This window comes from Mustela nivalis, assembly GCF_964662115.1.
Source record: "Mustela nivalis genome assembly, chromosome: 3".
Taxonomy (NCBI): Eukaryota; Metazoa; Chordata; class Mammalia; order Carnivora; family Mustelidae; genus Mustela; species Mustela nivalis.
The window spans coordinates 34,061,639-34,078,156 of record NC_139022.1 but is presented as its reverse complement, the minus strand read 5'-3'; the positions used below and the strand labels follow the sequence as shown (position 1 = coordinate 34,078,156).

General features: G+C 46.4%; 1 protein-coding gene across 5 annotated transcripts in view; it reads right to left on the bottom strand.

Annotated features, from left to right (window-relative positions):
• The window catches only part of KCNN2 (potassium calcium-activated channel subfamily N member 2), a 477,186-nt gene extending 461,005 nt beyond the window's left edge, over positions 1–16,181 (bottom strand). For 4 of the 5 annotated variants that reach the window (XM_082723557.1, XM_082723555.1, XM_082723554.1 and 1 more), the window contains exon 1: positions 15,576–16,181. The gene's annotated coding sequence lies outside the window, so the exon portion shown is untranslated. The remainder of the gene's footprint in view (positions 1–15,575) is intronic. The other variant, XM_082723560.1, reaches the window with a different exon arrangement.
• Between the last annotated feature and the right edge of the window lie 337 nt (positions 16,182–16,518).

Below are 16,518 nucleotides of genomic sequence, written 5' to 3'. Positions count from 1 at the left end.
AGTCAATTTTCAGAAAATATTTTATGGCTGGGGGGTGAAGCACAAGAACTTTGGAGCCAAACTTCTTGGGTTTCAGTCCTGAATCTACCACTGACCAGCAACTTGAACTTGAAAAATTTTAATTAACTTCTATATGAATGACTGGATAACAGCACATACTAGTGAACATGCACCCAGGTCCCCTTAATGACACATCTCTGTGGCCTCCCACTCCCCTATAGCTACAGTTGCCAGATATGAAAGTATCAATTGTCAGGAACTGGCCAGTTCTTGGTGAGAAATGAAAGTGAACCCAGGAGGGCCTCAGATCCCATGCTGGGACAAAAGCCAGTAGAGTTATTTGAAAGCTTTCAACCCAACTCTGTGAGAAACCAGACTTCCATTTCAAAAGATGGCTGAGGATTCATGATGCTCCAGAGATGGAAAGCTGGTGAGACCTGCAGGAAGCCCGGTTAGGAGAAAATTGTCACAGTCTGAGGTTGAGAGCCTGACAGCCCAAACTAGAGGGCAGGAGGGAGATTGAGGACAGGAAGTAGGCATGCATCCGATTAGGAATTAGAGCCCTCAGAATGCTGTTGTAGTCAACTTAGCAATGACAAGGTGGAAATAAAAGGCATCTGGGTACAATGTAAATGTTTGAGTAATCTCCCCAAATTCAGGGGATGCATTATTTCTTTCAATAAATCAAACTTGTGCTAAACCTAAAGACAGTTATGCAGCATAAAAATTACAATATAACTTTCTCTTATTGGTATCCTTGTGTGGTACCCAGGAGCACCTGGGGACCTGCATGGCTACGTACTCTTCCTTCACTACACCCCCAAGCTGACGAGGGAATGACAAATGGACATGGCTGGCAGCTACATGGGGGGTAGTGGGAGAAGCAGGCGAGACACAAGCCTAGAGTGACCCAAAGACAAAAAGCACATTAAAAGCTCTCGAGGCAGGACTGGGGAACTGCAGATAGGTGACTGGCATCCCAAAGCAATGTGCACTGATGTTGAGATTGTCACCCTATACCTGGAAAATCTCTAGGTATATCTCCAGGCAGATCTCCATGGGAGTGCAGAGGCCCAGAGGAATTTAGAGAGCAGGAAAAGAAGATTGGCCTCTGAAGCTTATTAGCAAGAAATTTATCTTTTTTAAAGATTTATTTGACAGAGAACACAAGCAGAGGAAGCAGCAGAGACAGAGGGAGAGGGAGAAGCAGACTCCTCACTGAGCAGGGTACCTGATGCAGGGGCTCATCCCAGGACCCCGGGATCATGATCTGAGCTGAAGGCAGATGCTTAACTGACTGAGCCACCCAGGTGCCCCAATGACCAGCAAGAAATATTTTTAAATTACCATAAATGCTAAGTGGTTTCAAAGCCCTGGGAATCTACAGTCAAAGAGGTTTCATCTTCAACATTTCAAAACTAGAGAGATGTTGGCACAGGTGCTTCTGGGAGGTGAATCATTCAGTTATCTGTGCCCATAAAAAGGTGAAGAGGCTGCATGCTTATTCTTTGGGTGGTGATGGGGGTGGCAGTGGGAGTGGCAGGTTGGAATCTCAGGGGGAACAAGAGTGAAGCAGGAACCAAAGGAGAGCAAATCCAAGGGTGTGCACAACTGAGCTGGTGATGGCTTCACCACCATCAGCACTGGCTTCCAGGTCCTCTGTGCCATTCCCAGACAGGCTCTACATACCCCTGTATCCTGGAATCGTCTGCAGGAGCAGAAAGGCAAGCCATTTATCCACCAGCTCTTCCTCTACTGTCTCTCTTTGGTGGAAGTCCATTCAGCAACCCACACTCGGGGTTTGTCGCCCAGCCCCTCCAGCAGCTCCAGGGAGGGCAGAGCCTCTGAAGTCACTCCTTGTTGTGGGAGCTGCAACAACAGGGGACCCTGAAATGTGTGCATCAGAAGCAACAGCATCCTGGGCTTTCTCGCCCATGCGAAGTTTGTAAATGGACATCTGGGCAGCTCTGGCTGCAAACCTGAGGCCCACAGTGTAGAAGGGCTTAGCTGACCTGGAGGAGTCAATCAGTAGGACGGCAGACATAGCCATAAAATTTTTACATGGCCATAAATTTTCTGTGATATCCCTATTCCTCATATAGTTTATAAGCTCAAAGATGCGTTTCTGCCCAAGTCTATCTTCCAAAAAGGGCAAATCTTTCATGTAATATCCAGCAATTAATTTCATAGTTATCTTTTAAGGACGACTGATCTTGAGGCTAAGTACATGTGTTATTGGAAAAGATATCTGTTAGAGTATTTTGTGGCAAGAACAGTTCTTTCGCTTGTAAACAATTTCGGTAACAGGAGGTTAACTGTACCTACCAACCTTGTAACAGTTATCTGTCAACCACGACCTCTGTTACTTTGTTGTAATATTCTGTTACTAGAAACCTATCTAAAAAATCTCCCTCCTGGAAAAATCTCATTTTTGTTTATAAAATAGATGTGTTTCTATTGGTTTTGTTTTCAATAGAACACAAAATCTCATACTTCCACACTTGTAAAAACTATGCACAATATATAGGATTAATGACCTGTGGGAATAAAATTCTATCCCTTAACACATGAACAGAAATGTTGAGAATGACGTGATATGGTGTGAGTGAACAGCATGAGCAGATGCTCTCAAATTAAATTAGAGTAAGTAAAGCAGGAATTAAATTCTATGTGTAATATTCTCAGACTCCTATGTGGGAAGAGTGGATGGACCCACAGACATAGAAGAGAAGGAACAATGAGCTTACAGACGATTTTACTAAAACTTTTAAATATTTTCATTCTTTCCCAAAGTGTGCTATCTCCCCTTGTTCTGCCCCATTCTTGTTTAGCAGAGTTCTTATGATTGGATTTTCTTGTTTCCTTAGAAGGAGAAAATGGACTGCTCTGCCGACACGGGCATTTAAGATTATAGAAATTTCCTCACCATGAGCTAGTAAATCAGGACTTAGGTTTATACATCAGTCTCTCTGGACTCAGTTAATGTGAGTCTACCCCTGAAACTTGGGTGCATTGTCACCTCACTGTCAAAACTGGGTACATGCATTCTCAAAGCTGAAATCTTAGCCAGGAGGCAGTGAGCCCCTTTCCCAGAGCAGTATTGGTTCTTTTAGCCAACCTGACATTCTTTTCCATTTTTCTGTATAGCATCTTAAGTGTTTCCTAGGTAACAGGAAACACTGATTCCCCCCAAATCTGAACAGGGCCTCTCCATTTAAAGTGAACCCTAGAATTTTTGTTAAAGCACAACTATGCATTAGAGGTAAAACGTAGCTCTGTTAGTGCACATCTCAGAACTAGGGAAGAGTATCGTGCCTGAGAATGAAGCCGTCATGAGCAAAAGATGAAACAAGAGTTAGAGATAAAAATAAAAAAGGGAGAAACTTCTTTATATCCCTGCTTGAATCCTGGATACAGCTGGTACTACACATAGCCTTTGTCTTCTCTAAGCTGACCAATTCTCTTTTCTGAGTCTACTTGAACCAGACTTCTTTCGTTTACTGAAGAAAAGAGTCAAATAAGACAACACTTCTACTCAGTTCACATACGGAGTTTCCCTTCCTTTCAACAGCAACAATTAGGTCCAAAGATCTCTCACTTGTTCAGGGGAACACTTAGAAAATTTAGCCTCCTAGGAAGCAGAGACTACTATCTGGAAATTAAAAGCGTGCCAAACCTCCTTCATTTGAGAATAAGGTGAATGCAGTAATTGTCACTAGAAAATGATACTGCAGGCTTAAGGCTTTTCTCTTCCAAAGACCATGCACATGCTTGCAGCATATGGGAGGGAACTGAGGTAGAACATGTTCTACCCACCTCTCTATTTTGCTCTATTCCATAAGAGAATTTTCATGCTTTATTCCATAAGAGAATTTTCATGCTTACAACTTAGAAATATTTCTCTTTAAAATTTTTTATTTGTTTATTTGAGAGAAAGAGAACAAGAGAGAGCAACAGCTGGGGAAGGGAAAAGAAGTAGCAGGGAACTAAGCAGGGAGCTCAATGCCAGGCTTGATCCCAGGACCATCCACCTGAGCCAAAGGCAGACATTTAACCAGCTGAGCCACCCAGATGCCTCCAATGACTTAGAAATATTTCTGTAAAAATGAAAGGAATCCCATCTCTTGGTACCCCAAAAAGGGAAGGAAAATGGTGGCCAGCTATTACCACAGTCAATCAGTCACGTCAATTATGGGAAAACAGAAGGGGAGATTACTTGGCCACAAGAAAAGCAATGACCAGATTAACTTCACAGACTTTAACTGCAGTCAAATTCTTTTTGTCCGCCATTTTGAAGTCAGGCGAGCTTTACTGCTATGTACATGAGGCAATTAAAAGGAAAGGGGAAAAAAATTCTCATCAGAAGATTACTGAGAAACCAGTGAAAACAATTTTTTCCAGAAAAATGATGGCGCTGAACAATAAACCCTTTGATGTGTTAAACAGATTTTTAATTCTCTTAGTCAATGGCTCCTATGGTCATGGATGGTGTTGGATTGCCAAACATAATGGTACCAGTCCTACAAAAGCATTTGACATTAAGGAACCACCCAGCCTCTTGTACTAACTAAACATGGCATTTTGTTTACACTCGAAATCTCTTTCCCTTGTTGCAAAGACCTGACGAGGAAAAGGGGTAACACCTCATCAAGAAGAATGGATGTTCAGCAGTGACCGTCATTAGTGTTCCCTTCTCGTAAGACTGTCTAAAGCATGAACACACACTACCTTCTCTACCAGAACAGACTTAGCTCTGCAAAACAGGAAAATAAGAACCAAATCCTTGGGAGCTGAAGATGAAAACAGAGCTGCTGTGACCATTTTGCAAATGTTCGTGGAGAATGTCACATTTGGTGGGATGATTGGGAGGGAAAAGACCAGGGCAGACTAGTTTTGGTTTGCATGGGCCTGGCTACAGAGCACAGGGCTAACAGCAGAATGGGAATCCCTACTTATACATCATACCTCAGTTTCAGACTATAGTTGGCAAGAACTGTTAAAAGACAGTCCACAGTTTGATGTGGCGGGGGGCTGGGAGGTTGGGGTACCAGGTGGTGGGTATTATGGAGGGCACGGGTTGCATGGAGCAGTAGGTGTGGTGAAAAAATAATGAATACTGTTTTTCTGAAAATAAATAAATTAATAATAATAAAAAAAAAAAGACAGTCCACAGCCTTTGATTTGGTTAAAAAAAAACAACCAAACCAAAAAACACACAAAACTATTATCCACCTTCTAGATTCCCTCAAACGCTTTCTCCTCTATCTCTCTTGGCAAATGGCTCAACCACACAGAGGTGTCCCTCCACCCTGGGGACTTGGAAAAAACAAGGGGTGGTGTGGCATTGTGCCTGGATCCCTGGGCAGCCCCTGAGATGGCATTCGTCCCTCCATGGGGTAAGACTTCCTCAATGAGAAATAAGAGGGGGGGGGGGACAATGGTCTTCTTTCTTTTTTTTTCCATGAATTACTCCCCCACAAACGCTTCCTCCTTGCAAGCCTCTTGGAGAAGCCCCACATGGCAAGGAAGCAGGCATGTGAAGTGACACAGGATGCCTTATCCCACCCAGCTTCCTGATCAACAGCAGCTAATGTGTTCTCAGGTGGCACTCAACAGCATCATGTCATCTTTTCTCTTGCCTTGTTCAGCCCCACACTCCAAGAATGCTCATCCCGGACAAACTGACAGTGCTCTGAACACTTCCTTGGGCCCTGCTTTCCAGAAGACGCAAGACCAAGCATTGTTGAAGCCCAATGTTGACAAGAGTGAAACCTCTTTGCACACGGTCACCAATAATTTTATGGATATAAGTAACAATTTTCCTTCGAATATTCAGCAATACGGGTTTGATTGGCTTTGCACTTTAACCTGGAGACAGCAAAGAGCCTACTCCTCATTCACATGGGGCCTTCCAAAATGCCCCCTTTCTGTTTTTATTACCAATAAGTACAAGGAATACACTTGTATGGATTGTCCTATAACCCAACCACCCAAAATGAAATGACTTAAAACAAAGCTGAGGGGGGGCCTGTCTGCTTGGTTCCTGATCCCGGTGGCACCAGCTGGGGTCGTTCATGCAGCCAAATTCAGCTGTTAGGTGGGCTGGGCTATCAGACCCAAGAAGGTATCACTTGCCTCTCTGTGCACCTCTCTGGCTCCTTCATGAGGTGGCCTGCCCTCCTCAGATGAGTTGGAGTCTCCTCATAGCACTGTGCACTCAGATCTCTCCCACAGAGGCTGGCTTCTAAGAGGAAACAAAAGCTACCTCTTCGGGCCTGGGCTTTCGGGCCCCAGAATTCACTTTCACTGAATCTTATTGTCCAACGAGAGTTGCAAGAGCAGTGTGACTCAAGAAACAGGAAACAGATCCCAGCTCTTGAAGTGATAATGGAGCAGGCGCAGAAAAAGGAAGGAAGGGGCGCCATTTTTTTTTTTTTAATTTGACAAAGAGAGAGAGAGCACAAGCAGGCAGAGTAGCAGGCAAAGGGAGAGGGAAAAGCAGGCTCCCCGCTGAGTAAGAAGCCTGACACAGAGCTCAATCCCAGGACCCTGGGATCATGACCTGAGCTGAAGGCAGTTACTTAACAAACTAAGCCACCCAGGCGCACCAGGGCTGCCATCTTTGACAACCAAAGACCACTGGGATGGCAAGACTTGTCTGCAGAGTAGAATCATCAGGGAAAATTTGAGAACTGTAAGAGTCCAGGCCATACCCTAAATCAATTAATTCACAACTGGGTAGATGGAGAGCACAGACATGTTTCTTTCTTGCTTTTTAAGCTCCCCGGGTGATTCCAAAGTGCAGGCAAGTTTGGGCACCCTGACCTACCATGACCTGTGAGAAAAGGGATTTGGAAAAGCTGAAGGATCCTCCCCTCCTCCCCAGCAGTCCTCAGTTGTACACTGTTACATGTCTTTTTACAGTATGCTCAGTGGCTTATCTCGGGTTTAAAATTTAAGTGAAATGCCATCACGGTAAAGCACAATAAAGCAACAATAAGAAGCCAGCCTAGTGGGGCACCTGGGTGGCTCAGTGGGTTGAGCCTCTGCCTTCGGCTCAGGTCGTGGTCCCGGGGTCCTGGGATCGAGCCCCACATCGGGCTTTCTGCTCTGCAGGGAGCCTGCTTCCTCCTCTCTCTGTGCCTGCCTCTCTGCCTACTTGTGATCTCTGTCAGATAAAGAAAAAATCTTTAAAAAAAAAAAAAAAAGAAGAAGCCAGCCTAGTATGCTTTCTGGGTGACCAAATTCCCGTGTTCCCCGAACTGAGCAGTTCCCTAGAACACAAGACTCTTAGTGCCCAAACCAGGACAGGCGGTCACCATAAGCATTGTCTTACCTGCCTCTGCTCTACTGGTCATGTTCTGGGGTGTGTGGAACTCCAATACCATTGTTACCAATGGACATTGTCCAAAATTAATGACCTAGGCCAGTGTTGCTTAAAGCCTGTTCCATGGACCAGCAATATCACCATCACCTCGGCACTTGTTAGAAATAGACATTGTGCAAATTTCTGTCACTGAGTCAGAATCTCAGGGAGTAGGGTCCAGGAATTGGGTTTTGAAAGCCTGAATTCAAGAAGCACTGCTCTGGCCTGCCTGTGGTAAGACGCTTCCATCTTCCTCAATATCTCCCATCCCACACAAAGCAAAATCAGATTTCTGGTTTGCAATAAAATGTATAAGGAAGATTCCATCAGGGCTAACCAGCCAGATACGTCTTGACCGAGAACAGTCAACCTCTTCAGACACACACATGATAATCATCATTCGGGCCTTAGTCTTTTTCTTCAATCATTCGTGGGAAGGACGGTATAAAACAATTCTTACAAGCACAACAGAAGCTGGGGTGTGGAGTAAAGGGTGTGGTGAGCACAGCTGTCTGCAGTTAGCAAGGCCTTTGTCCTCCCAAACACACCAAACCCATCAACACAACTCAGGTGGTAACATTGTCTCCAATGTAGAAGGAAAAATAAATCTTAAAGTTGGGCAGTAAGATAAAGCTTTGTTCGTTGACTGCTTGGTTTTCAATTTGAATTTATAATAAGAATGATGAGGTGCTCCAGTGGCGCAATCAGTTAGCGTACGGTACTTATACTAAGAATGATGGAGGCTCCAGTCATTTCGAAATTATGCTCTTTTGAACTAGTTTGGGCAGACGTATACCTAAGAACCACAGAGAGCTCTCCCAAGTAAATCAATACCCTCCCATTTTAACCACCTTAAAGCAAAAATAAATGTTTTTAAAACTCACCTGTTGATATCCAGCTGACATGAAGACTTGAATGCAAAACACTTTGTCCGTCCTATTACTGCATGACTTAAAGTAAAGCAAAGGTATTTCTTAAAATACTCACACAGTAACTAGACTTTAGACTAATCAGACGACTCGCCCTGCATACAGAACAAAATTTTCAGCAGAATTGCTGTACCAGTCAATTAACACATAACTTGATCTCCAATTCCGTGAAGCAAATGGAATTTAAAAAGCCCTTTTCAGAACTCATCTTTGATACAGGATGGCTTTTATATTTTTTATTTTTATTTTTTTTTTATTTTATTTTTCCCACACCTCATATGCAGATTAAAAGGTAATGACCAGTTAACTGGTTTTACCCTGCAGAAGAGAATAGCCTCGAGCTATGGTGGTCAAGATAGGGGAGAGAGGTCGCCCCTTCCAGATTTCTGACCTGTGTCAGTGAAAATCCTTGTCCTGCTGCGCTGCAGCTCCAGATGTCTGAGCTGCCCCACCCCCACAACAGTGGGCAGCAAAAACACCTAGGATATTATCTTCCACCAAGATAAAACATACAGGAGTAGATGGGAAAAACACCTGTTCTCCACAAACTCCCTTCCCCATGTTGTGATCATGTGACAGGTACGTCTGGGAGCGTCACTTTCCTTAACTAAGTACTTTAAAAAGCCAGATTCCTTATCTAAATAACCATAAGCTGATATACTCACTATGCAAGACTTCCGGGTATTTCATAAGCGAGCCACGGTCGTTAAAACCTCCCTGATAAAGTGTAAGTAAGGCATTCCATTTATAGGGAGGCTTAAGTGACGTGTACATCCTTTCTCTGGCCAAGAGAACAGTCTGGCAATACTACTAAGAAAGGAAAGGATCCTTCTCCAGCTGCCCAAGCCTAGCTAATCAAGCCAGCTATCGTTGATCACTTCCCTCGAGGGAACTGTCATGACTGTCACATAGGCTGTGGCTCCCAGCCAGTACCAAGATGGTAGCCCAGATATTAGAAGAGTTGCACAAAGCCCCTCGCATAAGAGGAGTTGTCAGCTTCAGTCTCCAGAGAGCAAAGGTCCCAACAAGGAAACTGGGGTCCCAACAGGGAAACAGGAAATCCAAGGGGGTAAGCTCAGAATCCAAACTAAACCCCAGGCCCCCAAGGTGGTGAGCTAGAGCCCTGAGTAAGAACAACGGAAGGACGATGGAAAAGGCTGGAAGACCAGTCTTGTCAGAGTCCTGCATGACGCACTCTGCCTTACTTAAAAGCCACTGTTCAGTGGAGTTCTAGATCTCGTTCATATAATGAATACAGTAAGCTCTACCCATTCCATAAAGCTGGTCTCCAAATCACATCAAATAATTCCAAGTGAACATGATTTGTGCATTGTAAATATACAGATGCAAGGGACACTCGCTAATACTGAGTTCACACCATTCTTCCCCAGCACTGGGAGCATGGTTGGGCGGGTGCGTCTGGCGGATGGTGGCCTGCAGCAAAAGTGATCCCGTGATCATGGAGATTCTAGTTGTCTCTTTATCTGCCTCCCTAACTAGACTGCGATTTCCTTGAAAGCAGGGACAGTGCATTAGTCATCACTGCGTCCCCATTTACGTGGGAAGACATTCAGTCACTGTTTATGGAATGCTGGATTAATAAATTCTGAATCCTCACCATTACACAGACTCCTGGCTGGCCGTGATTTATGTGCAGTGGGAAACCATGTGGTGTAATGTGCCAACGGAAGCTGCAGGTGCCCAGGTGTCCAGGCACAGCTCCCCATCTTCTAAGCCTGGCTACTCCCTCACTTCTGGCATGTTGGCTCTTCTGGACAAGGAGCCTTAAATTCTCAAAATGAGAAGCACTCCTTAAGGTCAGTCAACAGAAGAGGCATTGATAATGAAATGCCCTGGAAAATCAGAATAGTTCAACTTTGGACCCCATATTCCCTGCCAGGAGCTGCGCTAAGAACCTCCACCTCTGGGGCATCTGGGTGGCTCAGTGGGTTAAGCCTCTGCCTTCAGCTCAGGTCATGATCTCGGGGTCCTGGGATCGAGCCTTGCATCAGGTTCTCTGCTCAGTGGGGAGCCTGCTTCTCCTTCTCTCTCTAATTGTCTCTCTGCCTACTTGTGATCTCTCTTGCTCTGTCAAATAAATAAATAAAATCTTAAAAAAAAAAAAAAGAAAGAAAGAACATTCACCTCCTTAGAGCTCACTAAGAACTCACAGCCCCAGGGGCCCCTGGGTAGCTCCGTCACTTGAGCATCTGACTCTTGATTTTGGCTTGGGACACGGTCTCGGGATCATGAGATCCAGCCCCACGTCAGGCTCCACACCAAGCACAGAGCCTGCTCACGATTCTCTCCCTTCCCGTCCCCCTCTACCCCTCACCCCTCCCCCACTTGCTCACATGCTCTCTCTCTTTCACTCTCTCTCTCTATATATATATCTCTCTCAAGAAAAAATAAATAACCTAACTCACAATAAGCCTCAGTGTCCTACCCACGCTACATGTGGTAGAGTCAGAACTGGACTCTGGCCCTGTTCCTTCTCCAAAGCCTACAGTCGTAAGCAGTACTGGACTTGGCTGTCTAAGCAGAGAAGTCCTTATGCCTTCAGCTTTGGTGAGAATGGGATGATCTCATCTTGATCAGCCAGGAAGGAAAGAGTTTCTCCTCCTCCTCGGTCTCTTCCTTCTGCAATCTGCATGCATACCATGAGCCACACACTCATGGGGAGGCCATGAGTAGGGATGGGCCAGGGAGTAGAGATGAGGGGAGGCCATTTCAGAAGAGAGGACAGGCCAGCAAAGAGAAGTGAACTGTGAAGACATGGTGGCCAGGGAACTTAATGTCAACGGGGGATGGAACATGGTGACCTGGAAGGCCCTTGGCAGGCCCAGAGGCGGCACGGTGGGGCCAGCGCCTTAAGCCTGGTCCCAGGAGGGTCCTAGGAAGGCAATTCCTGCAGGGGACACCTGACAGGGACACGTAATGTGGGGTGCCACGAAGGACAACAGAGCCCAAGGGCCCGTGGGACTGGAGCGGTCAGTACATTGCGGCCAGGCCCAGGCTAGTTCCCTGGTGACAATCAAATATACCTGCAATTCACTAGCCTTCATCTTGTGGCTCCACTGCACCAACGACTTTGGACTCTCCTTCAGCCCCTGGGTCCTACCTCCTCTTCCTTATGTCGCTCTATCTCTCTGCTCATAGGCCTGCTGCAGGCTGGTCCGAGTTCCAGTGTGTAGCTCGTGCCCCATCTCCCAGCGCCCTTCTCTGACCCAAGGGGCTCGCTTGGCTGCTCTGTGTCTTGACTCCCTTCTCCTCACCATTTCTGGCTACTCTGACAGCTCCGAGTACCCACAGGTGACACTGGCCCCAAGACCCTGGGGCCACACCCTCCTAATGGACCAGCACCACCATCAGACCTGCTTCACCTCAAGAGGGAATGGAAACCGCACAGCCTCCACCTTTAGACACCTGCAGGGTCCAGCCCCACCCATCCACCCCCAGGACACTTCCCCTCTCTTGTTCCACACTTACACTGTTTCTATCCTCTACCATCTGATCAACCCATTTGTATCAATAACCTATTTTACATTACACTCTGCCTCGTATAAGAAAGACAAAAATATCTCCACCCTGAAGAGTTTCACAATCTGACAATGACAACCAAGAGGAAGCACTTGAACTCTACCATTGTGTGGGCTTGGAGTGTTTACGTCTGTCACCCCAAATTCTCCCTCAAGCTTCAGACCTACACCCAGTTCCCCACCCGACATTTCTACTTGGCCCTGTTAGAGCATTCCAAAATTATATCTAAAATATGAGATCTTACCTGCGCTTCCTCTTCTCTGTAAGCACCATCAATATCCTCACTGACAAATAAAAATCAAGGGGACAATCTAGGACTCCTGTCCTTCTCTTTTGAACCTTTCCATCTAATCCATCAACAATCCCACCCATTCGACCTCCAAAATAGGCCCTGCCTACACTCACCTCGCTTCAAGTTCATGCTCACCCCGCTGGCCCACAGGGCCCTTGGCACACATTTGAAAGGGTGCCCTTCCTCCAGGCCTTCAGCACCCAGCCCCACGGTGTTCCTTAGCAAGTGCATCTCGGGCTGGACAGCAACTTGCACTTGACCCCAGGACTGGCATCCCATGCAGTACACAACCAGCAGAAATACAGTGACACTCCTGCCACCATCCTCTCTCTACTATTGAGGTGGCCTCCCAAGTGACGGCCAGGAGTCTGTTCTCCACACAGCATCCGAGGCAACTTTTTTTTTTTTTTTTTTGGTAGCCCAAAGGGGACCTGAACTCATGACCCAGAGATCAAGACCTGAGCTGAGAGAGAGTCAGCTTAACCACCTGAACCACTCAGGTGCCCCCAAGTGGCCTTTTAAAATCTCAAACTTGGGGGCGCCTGGGTGACTCAGTGGGTTAAAGCCTCTGCCTTAGGCTCAGGTCATGATCCCAGGGTCTTGGGATCAAGCCCCACATCAGGCTCTCTGCTCTCTGCTCAGCAGGGAACCTGCTTCCCGCCCCCCCCCCCCGCCTGCCTCTTTGCCTACTTGTGATCTCTTTCAAATAAATAAATAAAATCTTTTAAAAAATTTAAAAAAAACTCAATCATTTCTTTTCAACTTTCATTTCATTTTAACTTTCCTTGGCCACTCCCCAGGACATCACTTTGTTCTCTTTCCTTTGTGATATCTACCACCTGAAATTATTAAACACTTCATTCTCTACCTTGACCTCTAAGGCCCTGCCTGGCCTGCTGGTCCATCCTGACTCTGGCCACTCTTCTTGTCCTTCCAAACATCAAGCTTCCTACCCTCCAATTGAGATGTCCATGTGTGTTCTTTCTTACCTAGCACTTAGAAGTACATAGAAGAGGATTAGTCTTAATATTTGGTTGTGCATCTATGGTCATTATTAGCCCATGCATTCCTTGTCATGTTTCATTATTTACTACTTATTTTCAATAATGTAATACGCATACATAACCCTAAGCCAAAACACAGCTGGGACCTTCCACTGACTCAGGTCTAACTAACCATATGGTCTCCCGGCTTCTCCCCATTAGATGGAGGCATAAGCCCAGATCCCACGCTCATCACCCTCTTGCTTTCCTATTTATATCATGTGATTGCCTCTATAGATACACTTTATCTCTAAACAACTGCATAGGATTGAACTGCATAGGTCCACTTACATGTGTTTTTTTTTTTCAATAAATATGGTAGAAAATTTTTTGGAGATTTGCAACAATTTGAAAAAACTCACAGATGAACCATGAAGCCTAGGAACACTGAAAAAAGTTAAGAAAGAGGTATTATCATAAAAATACAGTATATAATACATATAACACATAAGATATGTGTTAATTCTTTATGTTATCAGTAAGGTTTCCAGCCAACATATTCCTAAATAGAGTTTTTTTAATTTCTGTAGTGTTTAATGTCATAAAAGATTATCATACTATATGTAATCTTTTAGACTTAATTTTCACTTAGTAATATATTGCTAAAGTCCAATCCTATCATTATGTCCTTTGCTTTATTCATTGTTGACTGCTGTGTAATATTCCTGTGTATGACAATACCAATTAGTCCACTCTTTAGGTATGTACACTGGTTTTCATTATTGGGCTACATTGAGTTATCCTTTTATACCCATTTGTTTGGTCCCAAATTAAAAAGTTTGACATTATTAAATGATCAAATAGGATGTGGCTTCCATGGACCTTTCCATCATCACTAGTGGGAATATGAATTGGAACCAAGTCTCGGGAAAACAGTTTAATGTTATATCCTAATTTGAATATTCATTTACTTGTCATCGAACAGTCAAACTTGCTCCCAGGCTTATACCTACGAGAGAGTCTTGCGCACGTTCAACAGGGAACACGAGCAAGATATCTAGATGTGGCCTTGACTGGCATTTCCCTGATCACTAATGTTTGTCACTTCCTATGTTCCCGAGCTATTTATTTCTTCCCCTTAGTGCTTTGGGGTCTCAACCTCCGAAGGCCACCCAAAGAGAACTTTCCTTGGCCACTCTCCAGGACATCACTCTGTTCTCTTTCCTTTGTGATATCTAAGATATCAGGTGATATCTACCACCTGAAATTATCTACAACCTGAAATTATGTACTTTGTTAATGGATACATTGCCCGTCTCCCTCAGCACTAAAATATAAGCTCCTAGTATCTTGCTGGCTTTGCTCATTCCTCTATCTCCAGGGCCTAGAAGACAGAGGAGATGGATCAGTACATGAAAACCGACACATGCAAGAGACTTGGAGTGCTGTTCTATGGTCAGACGCTCTGAGTTGCAGTCTTGGCTCCCCCACTACCAGTGTGTGACCATGAACTCATTACGAAAATCATCTGCTCCTGAGTTGTGCCCTGGACAAAAGAGGTCATAGTCATCCTTACTCCACGAGGTCTTTATGAGGTTTAAATGAGCTAATATTTGCAACGGTCCCAGAAAACACCACAGACACAGCAAGTGCTCCATAAATGTTGATTACGATCATTCATGTGTGAATGCTGAGATCACTACTCCATGACTGCCAAGCACAAGGCACCAAACCAGCCGGCCCTCCTGAGTTTCCTCTTCCTCCCACAGCTTCTATACCCACCCTGGTCTTGCAGTTGCCCCCTTCCCTCCTGCAGCCTGGAGGAAAGCAGAGAGTACTTGGGAGAAAAGTTGGGGGGGGGGGGGCTGTTTCTTTTCTCCCAAAAATGGCCTGGTCATCCCACACATGAAGAAGCTGGAGAAGAGCACAGAGTAAGGGCCCGACAATGTTTTATGAATAAATGATTCATAAGCCATCAATCCATACACCCTAGAACCCCAGCACTGCGTTACACACAAAATCACAACAGCCTCCCACTCTACCGCTACTGTGGTGCATATTTTCTTAGAGGAGAAAGCCAAGTCAGCAAGGGGGATCGCAAAGAAATAAAAGTAGGCTGGATTAGGGAAAGGGGGAGCCGACAAGTAAGGCAAGGGGAAAACGGCAGACGGTGGAAGAGATGGAGATTTCTGGTCATACTGAGGCCCTGGCCTCTAGTGCAGAACATTAAAATGCTGAAAATAAAAACCTAAGGGAGTCTCTCCACCACCCACCCAAGCAGACTAATTATTCTTTTTAAGGCATGAGTGGGGGCGGCAGGGGGGTGGGGGAGAGGTACAGCAGAAGCAGGCCTGGAAAGCCCAAGGCAAACTTCATTTCCCCATCCTGCCTGCCAGAGGATGGTCCCCATTAAATGTGTGCCCCCTCCCCACCCCCAATCAATGTCACCTTAGTCAAGAGCTTACCTCGGTCGGCCACCAGGAGCCCTGCTCCATTTGGAGCCTTCCTTGCCTCAAAGTGGTAAACGCGGCCTTGGTGAAATGCGCCAGGAGGCAAAGCCCAGGTGAGATTCCACGGAGAATTCCCGCAGGTTCCCTGGGAGAAACTGTTTCCATTTGAGAAGGATCGGGAGTCCTGGCCCGGGACCAGCTGCCTCTCCGGCTGTCAGATTCCGTGACCGCTTGCGGCCCGGGAGGGCGCCGCGCCCCTCCCTCCTCCCGGAGTCCGGCGCGCCGAGCACCCGCCGGGGAGTCGCGGGGCGCGGGGGCCGGGCGGGGGGCACGGCGGGGGCGGCAGCTCGGGCTCCACGTTCCAAGGACCCCGCTCCTCGCAGGTGCCTCTTCCGCCCCGAGCGTGCCCAACACCGAACCTGCTCGCAGGCTGCCCTGCCGGGACTGGGGACTCCCTCCTTGTCGAGTCCTTGGCTGGCAGGGACGAGCCCCGAGCGGCGGGGACCCGGAGTGCTCGGCAGGGTACTGCCGACCTTGAGGCTACGGATGGGTGTGCGTGCGCCCCAAATAAACCACACGCACGCACACACACACACACAGTTTCCACTTGACCGTTCCCTCCCGGGGAAAGTAACTGTCCTTAAGCAGCCCCAGCAGCGCGGGGGAGGGAGCCCTGCGCGGAAATCTTCGAGCCAACATGATCCCAGAGACCAAATTTGGGGATGGCTTTAATGTTAAGGTTTGGATTTAAGCCGCTCCAAGAAAGGAAGGGGGGAGGGGGACTACACGGAGCAAAGACCCGTGTACGTGTGTGTGTGTGTGTGTGTGTGTGTGTGTGTGTGATGCGCGCGCGCGCGTGTTTCAAGGCCAAATTTCGGGTGTTACCCGGAGCTTCCGAGGAAACAAGAGGGAGGGAGGGAAAGCACAGAGTGTGGTTCCCCCCGGGCACGGTTAGAAA